The sequence below is a fragment of the Suncus etruscus genome, chromosome 12 (assembly GCF_024139225.1).
Source record: "Suncus etruscus isolate mSunEtr1 chromosome 12, mSunEtr1.pri.cur, whole genome shotgun sequence".
NCBI lineage: Eukaryota > Metazoa > Chordata > Mammalia > Eulipotyphla > Soricidae > Suncus > Suncus etruscus.
The window spans coordinates 70,235,504-70,258,125 of record NC_064859.1 but is presented as its reverse complement, the minus strand read 5'-3'; positions in this window follow the sequence as shown (position 1 = coordinate 70,258,125).

Sequence of the window (22,622 nt, the reverse complement as noted above, 5' to 3'; positions counted from 1 at the left end):
CTGGTATATATAAACACTGAAACTAAAAATTATGTGACCTCCTCCAGTAAACATTGCAACTAAAGATGTGAAGCAATGCAAAAAAAGGGGTGAAGGAGAAGAATGTCATGTGAAAAATAAAGATCATGTTAAGGGCCGGTGAGGTGGCGCTAGAGATAATGTGTCTACCTTGCAAGTGCTAGCCAAGGAAGGACTGTGGTTCGATCCCCCGGCATCCCATATGGTCCCCCCAAGCCCAGGGCAATTTTTGAGAGCTTAGCCAGGAGTAACCCCTGAGCATCGAATGGGTATGGCCCCCCCCCAAAAAAAAACAAAAAAAATTATGTTAAATTATAATAGACATGTATTATTGTATAATTGGAAAGTATAGAATATTCTGATATGATACACATATATGGCAACACAATAATGTAGCAACAGTTGAAAGTACTTTATGTCACATAACCATATAATTACATAACACATATTTTTCTTAGAACAAATACAATTTATATTCTTTGAAACTTCAAAGTATACAATATAATATTGCAAACTGGATAAATAAAGTTTTGCTTTAGATCTAAAGTTGCAGGTTAAGACATCTTTATATTCCCTACCATTCCACTATATTTTTCTTCTGAAAATTTTTTATTTACACATGTGAGAATATACACCATTTGCCATTCTCTACCTGAAATCTTACTTAGAAAAATGCCCTCATATTCTGTGCAAGTTGCTAAACTGTTTTTCTCCTATTTTTTACACCCCTTAATAATTTGCCATTGCCTGTCATACCTTTTTATTCATTCATCTGTAATAGATACTTTGATTAAATATTGTCCCTTTCATGCTCTCAGATCAAATACATCCTTCTTCCCTTGAGGGTCTATAGGAGTTAACCCATTCCACATCTCCAGTTTTGTTTCTCTTACTCTTTCTTTTCTTGAATACTTTGTCTTTTCAGTTTTTAAAATAGAAGTTCCATTTTGAGAGTATTGCTTACAATTAATGTCCAGAACAATAGTATTCTTTCATTGTTAGAAGAACAAATCAGTAAATTCAGGAATGACTCTAGTTTTAATGTGGAACAACTTAAAGGGTCTTAGTCCAATGAGAAGCTTTGTAAAAAAGAAACTGCTATGTGTACATGTATGATGAGATCCACCCTTTGGATTTAAATATAATAATATATCTCCCTTTCCCTACTGACTTCTGAATTACAGATTTTAAAAATCTTAACCATAAATATTGTTCTACATTAATATTTAATATGTGTTTGAATTCATATCCCTGAAATCTTAGGAGAGATGTTTCTGCATGTCTTATCCTTTGTTGCATAAAATATTAGTTTTAAGGCGCAGCATTATTAAAATGGGGATCTCTCAAAGTTAATACAGACACATATTACCTAGGATACACTGGTTTTTGAAAAAAATCTAAACAAGACATGTCTTATTTATTTCTTTAGCCTGCATCTCTAGAGAGTCTTGAAGATTTTCATGTAAGCAGAGGACCAAGAGTGTCTCTTTTGTGATGTAGTCACCAGGAACTCTGACTTATAGTACAAAAACAGTGGAGTAAACTTAGAAGAAGTCATAGTTGGCATAGGTTTGCTAATGTCCTACTAGCCAACCTGACTTTTTCTCACACCCCAATCTAATTTTTAGAGATTAAAAAAATCTACCACCACAGTGTTGGGGGAAAACTATCCATAACTAGTATACTGAATATTATGGAATTTTATTAAAAATTACTAAATATAGGACTGCAGAGATAGCATGCCAATAAGGTATTTACCTTGCAAGCAGACAACCTGGAAAGAACACAGGTTCAAGCCCCTAAATCTCCTATGATCCGCTGAGCCTGCCAGGAATGATTTCTAAGCATAGAGCCAGGAGTAACCCCTGAGAACTGCCAGGTGGGGTCCAAAACGAAACAAAAAATTTCTAAATATATGTATTTTAGATTTCAAAGACTATGAGATACAAAGTAAAATTCTAATGAGGCTATCAAAGTAGAAGATTTAAAAAGGGGGAAAAAAAGAAGTTCTATTGTAGCTTCTTGTCTTTGAATAGTAGGTATTTTGATAAACTGATGCTTGAAGAGATCTGCAATTTTATGGGTAAAAGGAAAATTTTGCATTTAATCAAAGAAGGTATATTTTAGCTTTAAAGTTTTTCTTTCTAGAAATTGACAAAGATGTAACTTTGTTAAAATGCTTAAATTTCCTGAATGAAGGTACAAACAAAACAGAGATGAATTTTCTTGCTTGTAGGGTTACATTATTATGAAAAATTGGTCTCCTGACTCTAATAGCAAACTCACAATGACGATGTTTAAATACTAACTATAATTTACATGTCTTCTAATAATCTTAAATGCTACTATACTTCAAATATTCCAGGTTTTGATTTTTATCTGATCTCATAATTTGAGTTATGTCTTATGTTTGTCATATATTATTTTTGGTTTGAAACTATTACTTTTTGGAATGTTATTTATTTGTGCTATTTTTATTTATTTTATTTAATTGAAATCATTAATTTTACAAAGTCCTTCAGAATTGGGTTTTAGACATACAGTGAATCAGAGCTATTCCCAGCTCCATTGTTGCTTTCATTCCACCAGTGATGCAAGAGGTCATTCCACACTACCCTCCATCCACCAGTGTGCCATTTTCACAGGACCACTTTAAATTTAGATAGTAAAAGTTTGGGTCTCTAGATTCCATTGTTGTTGGACATTTAGTTCTGTCTTTTTAAACAGCAACAATGCATCTAAGACTGCTTGGCTACTGGCCACCATCATTTCATATCTTTCTTTCTCTCCCACTAATTTATTTTCTTCTCCTCTCTATACTCTCTGCCCAAAGATTTTATTTCCCTAATATCATTCACCATTCTGTGGTGAGCTTCGTGTTGTGAGCCAGTCCTTTTGGCTCTTAACTCTATTGTCTCTGGGCCTTATTCAATAATGTTTTTAATTTTTCTTAAAACCCATAGGTGAGTGAGACTATTTTTTGTCTATCTCCCTCTGACTTATTACATTCAGCATAATAGATTCCATGTACAACCATGGAAAAATTCCATGGTTTTGGAATTTTAACTTTGGAATGTAAAAATGAAAAAAAAATGGAGAGATAAAATGGATAAAATGGAAAAAATCATTTTCTAATGAAGAAACCATGGAAAGAAAAATTTCATGACTTCATCTCTCCTGATGGCTGCATAATATTCCATTGTGTATATGTACCACAGTTTCTTTAGCCATTCATCTGTTGAAGGACATCTTGGTTGTTTCCAGAGTCTGGCTATTGTAAATACTGCTACAATAAATATAGGTGTGAGGAAGGGATTTTTAGAATGTACTTTTGTGTTCCTAGGTTATATTTCTAGAAGTGGTATAGCTGGATCATATGGAAGCTCAATTTTCAGTTTTTTGAGGAATCTCCATATTGTTTTCCATACAGGCTGGACTTTACAGCATTCCCATCAGCATTAATTAAGAGTTCCTTTTCCTCCATATCCTTGCCAGCACTGATTATTCTCATTCTTTGTGATGTGTGCCAGTCTCTGTGGCATGAGATGGTACCTGGGATTTTGTTTTTGAGAGATTTTAATTACCATTTTAATTTCCTCAACAGTGATAGGTCTGTTTAGATATGCTACATTATTTAACCATGGAGTTATGAGTCCAAGAATTTATTTATTTCTTCCAGGTGGCATAGAGTTTCTTAAAGTAGTCAGTTTACCCTTTCAATCTCTGCATATCTGTAGTAATCTCCCCTTTTCATTTCTAATCCAGTCTATCAAATTTCTCTCTCTCCCTTTCTTTGTGAGTTTTGCCAGTGGCTTATCAATCTTGTTTATTTTTTCAAAGAACCAACTTTTGCTTTTGTTGATCTTTTGAATTGTATTTTGGATTTCCACTTCATTGATTTCTTCTCTAAGATTTGTTATTTCCTCTTCCTACCTATTTTTGGTTCCTTTTGTTGATCATTTTCTAATTTTATAAGCTATGTCATTAAGCCCCTTTTTCTTTCCTGATGTGTGCTTGCAAAGCTACACATTTTTCTCTCAGTACTGCTTTCACTTTGCCCTATAGATACTGATAGTTTGTGTCTTCATTGTCATTTATTTCCAGGAATCTTGATTATTTTTTTTATTTCATCTCTGACCCACTGGCTATTTAGTAGTAGGCTGTTTTATTTCCAGGTATTAATGTTTTCCTGTGTTCCTTTGTAGTTCACATCTAATTTCAGTGCCTTGTGATCAGCGAAGGTAGCCTGCAAAATTTATATCCTCTTGATCTTATGGAGATATGTTTTATGTGCCAGCATGTGGAATGACCCATGTATACTATTTTTACCTTCATTCTCTATGCCTGGTGTTGGCCTGCGTTTCCCCATTGTCACACTTATGGATTTTTCTCCGTGTTATGGTGGTTTTCATTGGCTAGAAGGGTGTGTGGCTGCGAAGCCTCTCTGGCTCCAGTGTTTGTGGGCAGGCCAGCTCAACTCTGAAGTAAAACCCTCAGGGAATGATGGATGAAGAACATCCAATCTCAAGCCACAGGAAGGTCCTCCAGAAGATCCTGGGGTTCGAATGGAGGGGGCAGGGTCTTGCTGGGGCAGACCAGAAGTCTTGCTGTCATTCACACTCTCTAAGCAGGGGGTCGGCAGAAGGGCGGGAATATTCTTTTTTTGGGGGGGGCCACACCCATTTGACGCTCAGGGGTTACTCCTGGCTATGCGCTCAGAAATCGCTCCTGGCTTGGAGGTAACATATGGGACGCCGGGGGATCGAACCACAGTTGTTCCTATACTAGCGCTTGCAAGGCAGACACCTTACCTCTAGCGCCACCTTCCCAGCCCCTGGGAATATTCTTGATTATAGTTTAAATTTCCTTTCTTTTATTAGCTTCTTCCTTCTTATTCTCTATTGGGAGATTATAAATTTCTAGAAACTGTACATTTCATCTAGGTTCTCTAGTTTAACAAGTACATGATGTCTTGGACTTCTGAGGTTCTGTTGTCATTTCTCCTTTTTCATTTCTGATGTGATTCATTTGAACATTTTATTTCTTTCTCTTCTTGTTATACTTGTCAAAGGTTTGTTTATTTTATTTACTCTTTCAAAAATCCAGCTCCTTGGTTTCATCAACATTTGTATTGTTTTTCTTGTTTCTATCTTTTTAATTTCTGTTCTTGTTTTTATTATTTCTTTTCTTCTGATTAATTTTGGGTTTCTTTGTTGTTTTCCAGATATTTAAGGTGTGCCTTTAGGTTGTTAGTTTTGTTTTTTCTTCTTAATTATGTAGGCATGTATCTCTATGAATTTCCTTCTATTTACTGCTTTTGTGTGTCCCATAGATTGTAGTAATTTGTTTTGTCATTATCATTAGTCTCAATAAATCTTTATGTTTATTTCTTGATTTCCTCTTTGTTCCAGCTGTGCTAGAGCAGCATGTTGTCTAGTCTCCACGTGTTATAATTTTCTTTATATCTTCTTTTAATTATCAGTCTTGATCTTTGTGGCATTGTGGTCTGATAGGGTGTTTGGTATACTTCTTATGTTTGTATATTTTTGTAAGTTAGACTTGTGTGTTAAAATGGGATCTATCCTAGAAAATGTTCCATGTGTACTTGAGAAAAATGTATGAAAGGTCCTGTTTAGATCCTATAGTTCTAGTTCTTCTAGTTTCTCATTTAGGGCTCTTACATATTTGGTAATGTTTTGCTTTTGGATCTATCCAGTGCCAAGTGTGGCATGTTGAAATCTTGCACTATGATAACATTTCTGTCTATATGTTTCTGTCCATATGTAAGGCCTTACATTGCTTACTCTACATTTGGTACATATATGTTGATCAGAACTAGTCCTACTTGATCTATTGTGCCCTTGATCAATGAGTAGTGTCCATCTTTGTCTTATTTTTGGGTCATTTACTTTGTTACATGGATACTTTGAGTTCTTGAATATGCTCTGAATGTCCTCAGTTATGTCTTTCTCACAGAGGCTATGCTGGTGGCCAGTCCTTGTTGAGTCTTCAGATCCATCATCTTCATTTTCTAGACATGATGGTGCCTATGATGCTTTTCCATAGTGCCCTTTGCAGTGTGTTTTTTCTATGTGTGATGCAGGTGTACATTTATTCGGGGATAAGTCCGGTCATGATGCAAAGCAAAGTGGCTGTGATCCTCTGTTATTTTGTCTCTAGGAGGGCAACACCTGTGATAGCTCATCTATGGAGGGGCTTGCACCTCTCAGATTAACTTTGTTTTCTGGGGAAGTGGGGAATGACTCCTCTGTCTCTCAGGGAGAGTGCCAGCCTCAGCCCAAGCTGAGGTTTCTGTTGCTTTATATGAGGTTGTATATTTCTAAGAGAAAGTAGTGCTTACACATCACAAAGTATGAGAATAAACAGTGTTGGCGGGGATGTGGAAAGAAAGGAACTCTTAACCACTGCTGGTTTAAGAACTCTTAACCACTGCCGTTTTGTTCAACCTTTATGGAAAGCAATATGGAGATTCTCCAAAAACTGGAAATCGAACTTCCATAAGATCCAGCTATACCACTCCAAGGAATATACCCTAGGAACACAAAAATATAATACAAAAACCCCTTCCTTACACCTATATTCATTGCAGCACTATTTACCATAGCAAGACTCTGGAAACAACCAAGATGCCCTTCAACAGACAAATGGCTAAAGAAATGTGGTACATATACACAATACACACAGCTGTCAGGAGAGATGAAGTCATGAAATTTTCCTATACATGGATGTACACGGAAACTATTATGCTGAGTGAAATAAGTCAGAGAGAGAGAGAGAGAGAGAGAGAGAGAGAGAGAGAAATGCAAATGGTCTCACTCATCTATGGGTTTTAAGAAAAATGAAAGACATTCTTGCAATAATAATTTTCAGACACAAAAGAGAAAAGAGGGGGCCGGAGAGATAGCATGGAGGTAAGGCGTTTGCCTTTCATGCAGGAGGTCATCGGTTCGAATCCCGGCATCCCATATGGTCCCCTGTGCTTGCCAGGAGCAATTTCTGAGCCTGGGGCCAGGAATAACCCCTGAGCACTGCCGGGTGTGACCCAAAAACCAAAAAAAAAAAAAAAAAAGAAAAAAAAGAGCTGGAAGTTACAGCTCACCTCAGGAAGCTCACCATAAAGAGTGATGAGTTTAGTTAGAGAAATAACTACATTTTGAACTGTCCTAATAATGAGAATGTATGAGGGAAATGGAAAGCCTGTCTAGAGTACAGGCCGGGGTCGGGTGGGGAGGAGGGAGATTTGGGACATTGGTGATGGGAACGTTGCACTGGTGATGGGTAGTGTTCTTTACATGACTGAAACCCAAACACAATCATGTATGTAATCAAGGTGTTGAAATAAAAAAAAAATATATATATATATATAAAGAAAGAAAGTAGTGCTTAGGCCAATCTGCCTGGAAATATTAGATATAAATTAAAATGTATTGCTTGGATACTAATGAGTCATGGTGGTTTGAGCAGAGGTCAAACAGACTGGATGTCAGGATGGGCTGCAGGTTCAGGGAAGAGCTTGGCAGAAGAGATAGATTGATGGTGGCACTGATAGACTTGGAAATCTGGGTTGATATCAGGTACCAAAAAGTTCCTCCTTTGGATGATGCAGACTGTCTTGGGTTAGAATGGGTGATAATGGACTGAGGAAAGAGCTTGGGGGGGAGAATTTGGCAGTGCCTATGCTTTTTTAAAAAAAATAAGTTTAGATATAGAAGATAATAAAAGTAGTGTGTGCATGTGCGTGAAAGCAGCTGTGAGCTAATAATAAGTGAAAGGTTTTGGCTGTATTACAATAATACTTTTATTTCAAAAACAGTCCATTATAAGATTTGGGTGTAGTTTGCTGAAATTTAATCTAGGGATTTTGGTATCTTCAACTTTCTTCAACTTTCATCTGTCTGAGTTACAGTAAATTGTATCCAACTAGTTCTATATACTATGAAGTAAATATACTGTCTCTTGACCTTCAGAAAGTGTAAGTTGGGAAGTTCTTTCAAGTAATTTTTAAAACAACTTTATTAGCTATTATAGTTTATTAGCTCGATAAATAAAATAGATGTTTAAAGTAACACCCATTTATGTTATCAGCTTGCCATTCAGGATATATTGCAAGTCTAGACTGCAGCTATTGGTTCAGGGTCTTTTATGACTAAAGATAAAATTTTAAGTAGTCTCAAAATTCTCTCAGGATAAATTCTCTCAGGATTCAGCTGAGGAAGGCACTGTATCTAGTCTTACACAGTGGCTTTGGAAATTAACCAATTTCTAGTTCACTGTTGGAGAAAAGACTTGCTCTAGTATGTGGAAGTCTCTAAATCAGCTCACAATGTAAGAGCTACCTTCACATGGATAATTAACAGTGAGAGTAAGATAGAGTCATACTAATTGTAACCTCATCTCATAAGAGACATCTGATACTGTTCCTCAAGTTACAGCGTGTTGGTTAGAACTAGAATTGAGGAAGTCATAAAGGTGTGAACTAGTTAGGTGATTCTGTTTTGTACACTTTCTGTTGTTGCCCATCCAGAATCAACATTGCTTAGGACAACTAGAATTAGTACAATTAATGTACAAACTTCCTAAAGATAAAAATATTCAAGAGACTATATTCTCCAATCATGAGTATTTCTACTTCTAAAGACTTTATAGTATTCACATTAGCATGATTAAATATGAGTTTATAAATGTCATTTAAATAAATTCTTCCTAGAAAGTAATAACCAATTTTCCCCATAGAGTAGTTTTATCTTCTGACAATTTTCTAAGACCAGCTACCTGGAGTATAATGAAACACATAAATACAACAGTACTTATACCTACAAACTAAGGCAATTTCCTATTACTATAGCTGACCAATTTCTCAATTGAAATATATGACACTGAAGCCACAAGTCCAATAAGATCCTATTTTTCAATAAAATAACACTATTCTTATGTGAATAAACACAATGACTTTATCAAAAAATAATAAAGGAAAACCAAAAACTGGTTATAGAAATCTAGTAGCCATTTGTAAAATACTGTATCTTACAGTTATAACTGACACTGGGATTTTATTTTATTTTATTTTTATTTATTTTTTGTGGGTTTTTTTGGGCCACACCCATTTGATGCTCAGAGGTTACTCCTGGCTAAGTGCTCAGAAATTGCCCTTGGCTTGGAGGAACCATATGGGACGCTGGGGGATCAAACCGCGGTCGCCATCTTTCCTTGGCTAGCGCTTGCAAGGCAGACACCTTACCTCTAGCACCACCTCACTGGCCCCGGGATTTTATTCTATTTTATTCTTGTACTTATTAAAAAGAAGTGTTCTACATAATGTACTAAAATTAATCTTATGATAGCTCTCCAGGAGTGTTTGAATGATGAACCATAAGTAGAAAGTGAATCAGCAATCTCAGTTTTAGTCTTCCATTTGGGTGATTGTATATGGTGATTATATACTTTATTTTCAGATTCTGCTAGGATCAGTCAATGATATAGAAGATACCAAGCCTGTATGAATACAAAATATTATTTCTGCCATTATTAATATTGGAGATAAATCCATATTTTTAAGTTTTAATTATTTATTATTTTATTTGATTGTCACACCTGGCATTGGTCAAGACTTATTCCTGGCTCTGTACTCAGGCATCACTCCTGGAAGACTAGGGGAACTATTTAAGATGTGGGAATGATGTTGGGTAGATGGCATACAGCATTGGTTGGCTGTGTACAAGCAAAGCCCCTGATTTACTATCTCTGGCCCCTATTTTTAACTTATTATTAGGCCATGAAGAGATACATTTCCTGTGATACCTCAGAGGTACCTATTAAGTCATAAAATATCAGAAAAGTTAAATAGTTTTCTCTGTCTTACACTGTATTAATATGCCCTCCAAAATTAACTTCTTTGGGAAAAAATGTCTCCCAATACTGTGATGGATCTTTCAGTAATGTTATATTATTTTGTTATAATATTTCCTTTTGTCAAAAATCTGCACATAGGGCTAAACACAATGGTTTTTTCTTATGGGAAAATAGAAAATGTAAGAGAAAAGTTAAACATTTTTTCAGTTGCTAATGTCATATAATAACTGTGCTTCCAGGTGATTGAGTGCTCCACTTGAACAAGATGTGAAGCAAATTTTGGATATGAACACACAACCTTTGTTTACAGGAAGTATTTATGCCCGGCTTCTTGAAAAGGAGGCCTCTATTTAATATTAACTGTATCACTTGATACTACTGTTATTCACAGAGACATTTCTGATTGTCACATCTTGATTTTTTTTTATCCAATAGTTATTTAAGAGCGTGTTGTTCAGTTTCAAGTTTTGGAGGTTTGTCTCAACTTTATTTCATATCATTTATTGGTTTGAGGATCATACTCAAAATTGGTCAGAACTTATTCCTGGCTCTGTGCTCAGAAAGCACTTCAATCTTGAGGTGTCAGATATCAAGGCCTCAGCTATATACAAGACAAATAGCCTTCCCCCTATACTATCTTTCCTGCCTATAATTTTATTTTTACAATCAATGTCTATTTTCAAGGCATTATGGTCTTAAAAAGTACTTGATATAATTGCTATTTGTTTTTGTAATTTTATAGAGATTAAATTGTGTCCAGAATGTGATCTAGCCTAGCTAGTATTCTTCTTGCAACGGCGATATATGTATATTTTATAAACTTTGCTGTCTTCTCATTGGTGATTATTTGCTAAGTAAAGTCCTATTAAGCTACTGGTTCCTTAACCAGTATTTAAAGTTCATGGCTACTCTGTTTTACTTTCTTCAGCTTCAATAATATTCCATCTGATGCAAGTTTCTCTGTACTTGTTTTTCTGTCTTCTATTTCCCAATATGATTGTTTTCCTTTTTCTTTTCTCTAAACCTTTTGTTTTAATGTGAATTCAAGTGGATCTATAATAAGTTTACCGTATTTTCCGGCGTATAAGATGACTTTTGAAACAAAAAAAAAGCCAACCGAAAATTGGGGGTCATCTTATATGCCGAGTATATCCCGAAAAATGTTTCAATATGCCGCTAAACGAAAATTGTCTGAATATTGCCACAAAACGAATTTTCCAACTCGACCCTGCACCAATTACTGCAAGGTTGCTCGGACCGCCTCTCTAACTCAGCCAATCCAAGCAGGCTTTTGATGCATGCAAATTAGACAGTGTTCTGGACCCGAATCTACACTGTAAAAAAGCCTGCTCAGATTGGCCAGAGTCAGAGGAAGTCTATTACAGTATAACCTTTGAACCTTTGCTTGTTGTGATTGGCTCACTGTGGTACATGAGCACAGGAACACATGCAGCACAGGAACGTTCTGTCTGATACAGCGAATGTAGGCCTAAACCTATGTTTTAACTGCAAAATTAGGGGGTCGTCTTCTACGCCGGCAAATACGGTAAGTCTGAATGTTGTTTCTTAATTTTTCAGGTACTCTGTGCCCTTTGAGAGAAGAATTTGGTGTGGTAGCTATCTTCAGTTGCTGTTTGCCTGAAAATGTTTTCATAATTACCTTAAACCTGAGTGATAACTTTGAAGAATGTAGGATTCTTGATTGCATATACTTTCCATTAAGTATTTTGAATATATGCCATTATCTTATTTTTTGTAGTGTTTACCTATGAAGTCTGATGTGATTTTCAGGTCTTTTCTCTAGAATTTGAGGACTTGCTTTTCCATTGATGCTTTAGAGAGTATGTTTCTCTTTGGTTCTTTCCATTTTTATTACAAGGTATTTGATATTGATCTGTTTGGGTTACTTTTGTTTAACACTGTTGGATTTTCAAGATTATTACACAAGATCTGCAGCTCAGATCAAGGAAGTTCTAAGCTACCCTCTAGACATTTTCCCTCTTTCTATCTTTTCTTTTTCTAGAATGTCTACCATCAGCAAAATTTTCCCTTTGTCTATTGTCTACCAAATACAAAATCTTAAAGTTTATGCATTAAGATAACTTTTATATTTACTCTTATTTTTTATATATTTTTGCCACACCCAGTGGCACTCAGGGGTTACATCTAGCTATGCACAGAAATCACTATTGGCCGGGCGGTGGCGCTAAAGGTAAGGTGCTCCTGCCTTGCCTTCGCTTGCCTTGGACAGACCGCGGTTCGATCCCCCGGTGTCCCATATGGTCCCCCAAGCCAGGAGCAACTTCTGAGCGCATAGCCAGGAGTAACCCCTGAGCGTTACCGGGTGTGGCCCAAAAAAAAAAAAAAAAAAAAAAAAGAAATCACTATTGGCAGGTTCAGGAGACCATATGGGATAGGGAATAGACCATATGTGCTACCAGGAATCGAAGCTGGGTCTGTCCTGGGTCAGCTGCTTGCAAGGCAAATGCCATACAGCTGTGCTATCACTTCCTGCCTTATATTTATTCTTTTAATTGATGATGTCTTGTTTCTTGTCTTTGAGATTACTTATTAGATTTGGCTTCTTTCATTTTCCTATTGAGTTTGCTAACATATATTTTTCTTTTTCACTTCTATTTTAATTATTCTTACAATTTTCCATAAATTTACTTTGAATTTATGTAATTTGTCTTCCAATAATTTCTTCTGTCAACTGAAATTTGAGAGGATTATTATTCTGACAGACTTTTGGACATTTCTTGGATCTTGTTTTCATTCACTGTGTAACAGAATTTCCTTTTTTTTTTTTTTTAATGCCTGGTGCTTTTTGTAAGTTAAATGTGGATCTTTGTGTTCCAGGTGGTCTGAGCAATGATATAGGATTCCTGTTTGCATTATCAGGGTATTGTCTTTGACAATTGATTTCTGACAGCCATGGATATGAAGATTTCTTAAATGTACAAAAGACTGAACTGGTGCCAATGATTCAGATTCATTTGCACCTTGATGACAACAGAAAATTTGTGGTACAAGTGTCCTGTTATTGCTATGGTAGCAAGGTCTAGCTGGCTTGGGATCTGTCCAAAATGCAGTTTTTGATGTCTGGAAGCATCACAATCATCTGACTTGGGCAGTGACTGGAGAGTGTGTTCATGTGTACAGCTGGTGTTCATAGCCAGGTACAGTGTTTTACATTTTTAAGTCTCAGTTTAGGAATGGTTGCTCCAAACTACAGCCTGAGTTTACCTCTGCTTGTCTGCTAGCTGCTGAGTACTTTGTGATTATAGTTCCAATGGCAAGTAGCACTTCAATCTTTATAAAATATCTTCAGTCTTTGTCTGGATTTTACCACACCAATAGAACAAAGAAACTGGATCTGTTATTTTTATGAACATTATTAAAATCAGTGGCATATTTTTCTTATCATCTACAGAGTTAATACATAGATTCATCAGAGTTTTATTTGACTTTTACTTTGCAACAAATATACATTTTGGTCTCTGAACAGTAGAATCTGTTTCAGTTATTATGCATACTCTTAAATATGTTAACATAAAATGGACAAGTAGCAAACCAATATAAAGATAATGAAAATGAATCTTCTGGCAGTTTAATAAAAACATATGCACCCTGAGACTGACTCTGCAGAGTATATCACTTTATTGAATCTAATAAATTCACAGAAAATATTCACTGAACTCAGAAGGGAGTGGAAAATACATATTTAATACTTAAAGGGAAATTTTTTTTCATCGAAAAAAATGAACACCACATCTTTTTTCAACTGTATATATTGCAAAGTTAAATACACATACATACATATCCATACACTTGAAAACACACTCACATACATATGTCACTGTTTAGTCAGTTCAAGGAAACTCTGCTTTCAGGTCATGTTTGAGAGAAGAGACATGATCTCTGAAGTGAACACTGAGAGATTTTCTACAGTCCATCTGCTACTGACCATTCATTCTTAGTTGCCAAATCCATCCCTCTTCCTGACTGGGATCAATGGCCTGTGACAAAAATTAAATGCTCTCTTCAGCTTCCAGATTGAGTGATTTTAGTTCTTTTTCTCTGGAGAGCACCTACAGCACTGCTCCCTGACCTTGAATTTCAGTTTCCTTGCTAGTCATCAGAGCAGACAAGGGGGGAGAATATATTCTCCATCTCATCTCTAGTGTCCCCTGATTTCCTTGTCCCCTAGCTTTTTCTAGTGAGGAAATCCACTCTAAAGTGGATGGAACATTTACAGTCATAAAGTTGTTTAAAAAAGAGATAGAATATTCTGTTTATACACTCAGTCATAGGTTTTAGAATTCTTCCATTAGACATGGTTATTGTATTTAAAGTATAATTTCATTATTATTTGGGGCAATTATATTAAATTAGATAGCATAGAGCCCTTCTGAAACCTTTTACAAACATGTTTTGAGTTTTAATGCAAATAAATCTGATATAAAATAAACATATTTGATACAAATAATTATTTCTTAGGTTATATGATAAGCTAATACAACATTTTAATAAGTAAAATAGGTTTTAAAATTCTTCTATTCTTATGACAAAGAAATAATGAGACTAGTTACAGTATTTTTTCTTATAAATTGCTTCTTTTACAGTGAAGGGAAGCAATCTATAAGCTGCTACATACAAAAGGATAAGATAAATTTTACTCCAGAACATTAGTTTGTTAAATTACATTATTATATAGCAATCAAGAACTATTAATTATTTAAGTGCTACATGTCTCTATATCACTTTAAACTTTAAGGGTATTTCAATGTTACGATTAATCTTGTATACTTTTTAAAAATAAACAATCTAAATAGGTCTTAATTAAATCACCTGCTTTTAATTTTGACCCACTAATGATATATAATATATATAATTGATGTAGAAAAATATTGTGATGTTATTGTAAAACGTCCAGAAAAATCATTCTCAGTTCTACCATATATAAGGAGTATGCTTCACTCTAAGCTTTTATGAACAATGGATAATATGCACAAAGTTATACATTTCCATGTGGAATTTTAGAACAAGAAGAATCAGACTTAAGAGCTAAGGTCAAAAATCAGTGGACCAAGAACAAAGCCTTAATTTTATTTCTAGTGGGTTCTTTAATCAATAAAATAGATTCAATTTTCAAGCTGCATTTTCAAAGACCCATTTGTACATAATGCTTGGTTGAAATGCTCAATCAATAATCATTTAAATGTGCAGCTAATTTCACATGATAGTGATCTGACTTTTGAGTCAGCATATGGGCGATGGAACAACTGATAGCTATTGGCTACAATTGGCTTACAATTTAAAAATTAATCCTTGTGGTAAGTATTTTATTAATATTGAAAATTAAATTCATTCTTTAGGATTAAGAATATAATATACATTTTCTATTATGAATCCTTCACACCTTATTTCATACTAATAACAAATTTAGGAGACATGAAGAGAGACTCAATGTTATAACATATGGGTTATCCTTTTTGACTCAGCTTATCTTTAAAACAAATTTTTACAGTATCTTTATTTAAGCATCATGATTACAAATATGTTTGTAGTTGGGTTTCAGTTACGTAGAAAAGAACACCTTCCCCTTCACCAGTGCAACATTCCCACCACCAATGCCTCCCCCAACCCCTACCTGTATTTGAGACAGGAATTCTACTTCTCTCACTCACTACCATTTTCATGATAGTTGTTAGTGTAGTTATTTCTCTAATTGCACTTACTACTCTTTTGTGGTAAGCTTCCTATTGTCATCTGGTCCTTCCAGTCCTCATCTCTCTTTTCTCTGGGATTTATTACAATACAGAATTTTGTTTTTCTTAAATCCCACAGTTGAGTAAGGAAATTTTGTGTCTATATCACTCTATCTGAATTATTCAGTCAGCATAATAGTTTCTACATCCATTCATATATAGAACAATTTCATGACTTCACTTTCCTGATGGCTGCATAGTATTCCATTGTGTATATGTCACACAGTTTCTTTAACCACTCATCTGTTGTAGGGCATCAGGGTTGTTTCCAGATTCTGGCTTTTGTAAATATGCTGCAATGCATATAGATATGCAGAAGGCATTTTTTGTATTGTGCTTTTTTTGTATTCTTGTGGTATATCCATAGGAGTCATATAGCTGACTCAGATGGAAGCTCAAATTTACATTTTTTAAGGAATCTCCATATTGTTTTCCATAAAAGCTGAACTAGACAGTATTCCCACCAGCAGTGAATGAGAGTTTTTTCTCCCCACATCCCTGCCAGCACTTTTTGTTCTTTTTATTTTTGATGTGTACCAGTCTCTGTGGCATGAGATGGTACCTCATCCTTGTCTTGAATTGCATATCCCTGATGATTAGTGATGTGGAGTATTTTTTCATGTGCCTTTTAGCCATTTGTATTTTTTCTTTGAGAAAGTGTCTATTCATTTCTTCTCCAAATTTTTTTGTTGGGGTTAGATTTTTTCTTAAGTTCTGTTAGTACCTTGTATATCTTAGATATTAGTTCCTTATCTAATAGGTATTAGATCAGTGCTTCAAGAAATAAAGAGGACACAGGAAATGGAGACACATACCTTGCCCATGCATTGAGAGGATTAACATCATTACAATGGCGATATTTCCCAAAGCATCATACAGTTTTAATTCAAATTATTTAAGAATACCCATGGCATTCTTCAAATCAGTGAATCAAACACTCCTAAAAATCACTTGGAACAATAAACACCCATGAGTAGCTAAAGCAACTCTTAGGGAAAAGATGGGAGGCATCAGTTTCCCCAACTTTAAAGCAAAAGTCATTAAAACAGCATGGCTATGGGATAAAGACAGGCCCTCAGATCAATGAAATAGACTTGAGTATTCAGAGAATATTCCCCAGACATATAATCCATTAGTCTTTCATAAAGAAGCAAGAAACACAAAATGGAGCAAGAAATGCCTCTTCAATAGGTGGTGTTAAGACAACTGGTCAGCCACATGCAAACAGGTGAAATTGGATCTCCATCTATCACCATGCACAAAGGTCGAATCCAAATGGATTAAAGACCTTGATATCAGACCTGGAACCTTAAAGTATATAAAAGAACACATAGGTAAAATACTCCATGACATTGACACTAAAGGTATCTTCAAGGAGGAAACAGCACTGTCCAAACAAGTGGAATTAAAGATAAACAGATGGGATTATATTAAACTGAGAATCTCTGCACCTCAAAGAAAATAGTGACCTAGTGACTTGGATACAAAGGCTACCCACAGAATGAGAGAAACTTTAAAGTAAATTTTAAACACTCACTTCACACAGTACTATAAAATTAAGAGTTACAAAACATATGAAGCTTTAAGCCAAAATATTCCTAGTCTGAAATAAATACAATATTTATTTTTTGATTTGTTTAAGGCCCACAATTAGTAATGCTCAGGGTTACTCCTGTCTCTACTCAAGAAGAATTTATGTTTTTGCTCAAGGGATATCATATAGGATGCTAGAATCAAACCTGGGACAGTAAAGTGCAAGACAAGCACCATACCTGCAATACTGTCTCTCCAGTTCTTGGACCATTCAAATCTTCCAATATAACTGACAGAAAGTGAAAATAAATAAAAGCTAATATTAGAAATATCTATTTTATAAATATAAATATAGTCAATAAAAATCTATTGAGGTAAGGTATAGTATTGTGGAATAGACCCGTGATTGTAAAATGGATTGAATTTTACACTGCTCCATTCTGTGAGTTCTAGGTGTATGCACTGAAGTTTGTAATTTGGTTTAGGCTTTTCACTCTCTGTTAAGGTCTGACATGTATTATGAATTCAATTATTACTTTTTTTCAGAATATGTAAACGAAATGAATCATTGATTTTACTAAATGCTTTCTCCAAGCCAGATTAATAATTATTTGCAGAGTTGAATTTCAGTGAATAGAAATATGGTGGTTTCAGAAATTATAGAATTTCATCAGAAAGTTTATTTCACTAAAATTAGAAACTCTAAGGAAACTCAAAATTTTCTATAAAAGAAAGAAATGCTTTGAAAGAACAATATTTTTCTGTGTTACATGTAAATTTCATTGTTTTTTGTCTGTGAGTTCTCTCATTAAACAGCAATATCTCTGACTTTTGTTGATATTTAGCCAAAATTTGTGCCATATTTTTTATGACTTCACCCATTTGCTGAAGTCTCATCAACTCTTATCAATTCTTTCTTTCTTTGAGGTCCCACCACTTCTGTTTGTTAACCAAGAAACAATCTTTTATCAGTTGTCTCCAAACCTATTTACAATTGTATCCACTAAAACTATTCTGTTTGTAATTTACATTACATTTTAGATGATAAAATTGCTACATCTGAGTTCTTACAATTTTTTTTTATAAATTATCTTTATTTAAACCACCGTGGTTACAAATATAATTGCAGTTGTATGATTACAGTCATGTAAAGAACACCCCCCTTCACCAGTGCAGGATTCCCACCACCAATTTCCCAGATCTATCTAATCCTCATCCCACCCACACCTGTACTTGAGACAGGCTTTCTTTTTCCCTCATTCATTCGCATTTTTATGATAGTTTTCAGTGTAGTTATTTCTCTAACTGCACTCATCACTCTATGTGGTGAGCTTCATGTCATGAGCTACTGAGAAGATAAGGGGAAATAAGGGTTGAGACTGAGGCAGTAAAATATTAGAAATGAGATTTGTAGGGCAGTATCAAGGTCACAATACAAGATGGATGTTATGGATATATAAAATATATGCATACAATACTATCAATAGGAAAACAAGGAGAAAAAAATTCCAGTAACTGTCCTAACATAAATCAGTATTAAAACGGCCCGCCCTCCTCCCAAAGTGCATTTTCATTAGTGTAGGGAGAGATAGAAGGGAAGCCTGAGGACCACTAAGAGTCCACCTGAACCCACTTCTGCCCATCTGAGCTGGCACCAAGGGAAGGCCTGGAGTCAGGAAAAAGACAAGGATGGCTGGAGGCCTGCCAAGCCTCCCAGCACTCCCCAGGCCAGGGAGAAGGACTCTGGTATGGGGCCTCCCCAAACCCCATACCTGGCAAGAGCTGGTCTCCAGAATCAAAGAGGAAACCGGAGGCCAGATGTCTGCCCGTCCTCCTCCCCATGCACCTCTCTCGCTTCCCCCCTCTCTCCGTGGAAGACATCCAGGGAGATCCTGGATGGAGAAGGTGATCAGCAATTTAAGATGAGAGTTATTTATGCATAGCATAACTATGATAATACACAGAGAAAAAAGGTGGGAGAAATAATGTGTTTGGAAACAGATACCAATTATCAACTGTATGGATATTTTTTTATTCAATTCCAAAAACAATTTGATGTTATCATCACTTTCACTTAAAGGTCATTATAAAGAAATTCAGAATATTTGATGTCATTCTCTGTCATATGATTTTTTATTAGAAAACCCACCGAAGTGATTCCTACCTGCAGCACTGACCATAAATAATAAAGCAGGACAACATTATTTTATAAACATTTAAGTACAAATATTGTAAATGAATTCAAGATAGAGTTAGTTAGTTATAGGATGAATGAGTCTGAAGAACTTAGAATAAATAGTATATCTTTATAATATGAACATCTTCAAATGGGCAATAACGTATTAAAAAACATAGAACACAGAAACCATAATAGTATTTTCCATACCAGTGTTTCTTAACTTGTAACCCTGAACCCCTTCCAACCATATATCCTTTTGATGGCAACCCTGTCCTACTCATCTGCCAATATACCCTAAGTTACCCTATTTTTACCTGTGTATAACATGGAAAATTCTGGATACCCAAAGAGTCCTTGGATAGAGTCTTAGTCATTCGAATTATTTTTACATGTCCTTTAGTCAGAGATCATAAATTAAACTATTGATTTTAATCAAACACTTTATATATGTACATTTATATTTTCATATAAAAGTATATGGATAGACACACAGATATCTATGGAAAATATGTATTTTGAATCTGTAAATAATAATTTTTTACAAATGTTCTTCTGAAATTGTCTTCTCAGAAGGTAAACATTATTACTCACCAGCATGCAAAGTGTATTTGTATATTTAACATTTTGGTAGAAATTTTATAGCACAATTTTTCTTAAATAGTTCTTATAGCATTATTCTTAGATTAAAATAATGATTATTTATTAATTAGTCTATAATTATATTACAGGACAGATGGAATTAGAACAATATTCTCCATACTGGTAAACAGATCACTGTTCTTCCTGCCCTATGCTCACATTTCCTTCCCATCTGCATGTCTACGAATCAAGCAACCCAGATGGAAGATTCCCCCCAAAATCTAGCTGCTGTACTCAGTGAGGTGATAGTTGTTCTATTTCAGTGGCCCATTCAGAAGCAAACTCAGACTCCTCTGCATGAAACAAGAATTATAATACACTAATTATTAGTCATTTCTTTCCTAGGATTCCCTTTGAATTTCTATATAACATGCAAGCATCTATTGTTAGGAGACCACTATGGAAAAATAAAAACTACTGGAAGCAAAATGAACAGAGACAATTAGGAAAGCCTTTTTAGCCTTCTCTCATTTTCCAAGGATCAACAAGTATCATCATTCAATAAATAAATATATGCTTCTATATTTAGTATCATGGCTATATATATATATATATATATATATATATATATATATATATATATATATATATATGTGGTCAGAGTAGGCAAGCATTGTCCAAATGCATTCTAAAAAATATTAGTCTGAATCAATGCCCAGAATAAGAAATATTCCAGATCTACTGCACTTATAGTAAGGTACAATATTATCCCACTCAGATTTACAGTAAATCTCAGGAAAACCTAACCTTAACAGATTTCATTATGAAGAGAAGAGTCTTAATATATTACCCAACACTTTTTCTTATTACTTGCTTAAATCAAATAAATTTTCATTACAACTATTTCTTGGAATGTTTTTAAGAAAATTTTAGTAGATGAACATGAGTCATTTTTTACTCTAGTAGATAGATGGATAGATAGTAGATAGACAGATAGATATGGAGAAAAAAGAGGACAGAACTGCCACTTGACTTGCATGTGGCCACTTACGAGATTTTTAATTAACAATCAAATGTTTTCTACTTGAAAGAAAAGTAAATATCATATTATAATTGATAAAAAGCACATACATAGTCTTAGTACATTTTATATTACATGGTATATATAGAGTTATATATCCTGAGCATATAAGTTCCCCTGAGAACTATCAGGAGTGATCTCTGGGCTCAAAGCCAAGATTAAAGACTGAACGCCACCAGATGGCTACGAAAGTCAAAATAGAACCAAACTAAAATTTTCCCAACTTAAAACTAAGTCAGACCTTAAAGAGCATATCAGAATCTAAGACAAATATCTAGTTACTAAAATATTCAAAGCACTAATAAAAATTGGGAACAAACTACATGAAGGAATATTCAAAGAAATTATGTTGAAGGGAGATAGAATGTGGAATGTTATGTAGTCATTAAGAACATAATACAAGATGAAAAATATGGGAACATATTCAATGTATTTAAGTAGTGGAAGCAGATTAAAAAGCAATAAATACAACTTGAGGCAATATTTAGACACATTCATAAATGTAAAATATCAACAAATGCAACTTATAATTGACTTTTATTTAAAGTGAAAATTTAAGCAGACAACCCAGAGACCCAATCTGAGACAGCAAACTCATTATGGACATGGTTGCATTTTAAACATACAAGGTTGAGTGTCCAAAGTGATATAGGGGTTAACACATTTGTCTTGCATGGGGCCAACCCTAGTTCAACTCCAAATATCACATATGATTAAAGATTCCTGAGTACAGAGCCAGAAGTAGTTCTGAGCACTTCTCATAATACCCCCATAAACCAAATGACAAAACAAAAACCAAGTATAAGAGGTTAATTAAGTTCATTCATGCTGAGGAAAACAATATTTTTTTATTATTTAAGTATAAGTAGAACTTACAGATGTGTAAATTTAGGTAAATGCCTCCCCCAAAACACAAGTTTTAAAAAAAGATTTTGGAATCACACTCTGGGGTGTTCAGGGCTTATTCCTGGCCTCTTGGTTCTGTACTTAAAGGTCAATTCTGAAGAGCTTCAGGGATCATATGGGAAGCCAGAGATTAAAATTTATGCACGCCTCCAATAAAGTACAAGTTTTAGTAATCATTCAGATAACAACGAATCCAAGCACAGGTTTCAATGTTACATGGTACATGGCTAAAAATGGGTGTTTTGTTCAGGGGATCACATAATTTAATGGGCTATAGAGATTCCTTGGGTTAGCTACTGGTGGTTAAAAGTCCCACAAAAATAAATAAAAGGAAAGTTGGAACATTGGTGAATGGAAGTAGACACTAGTTAAGAGAATGATGCTGGAATATTTTATGCCTAAAATGTAATACAGAATAACTGTAACTCTTTAATTCACGGAAATTAAAATTTTAACATAAAATAAATAAATGTAAGTTTGAATGCCTTCACTTGCATTTGTAATGAAAGTCATTTCAATTGATCAGAGACACAATACCAGCACCAGTGTTGACCTATCTCTACTATGTTCCCAGAGTGCATCCCATCTCACCACCTTTATCTCCCAGTCTGCCAATATATAAGGGACATTTTAAGTTTAGATTGTCAAGATTTTAGTTTCTTGATTCCACTCTTGTTGCCTTTGG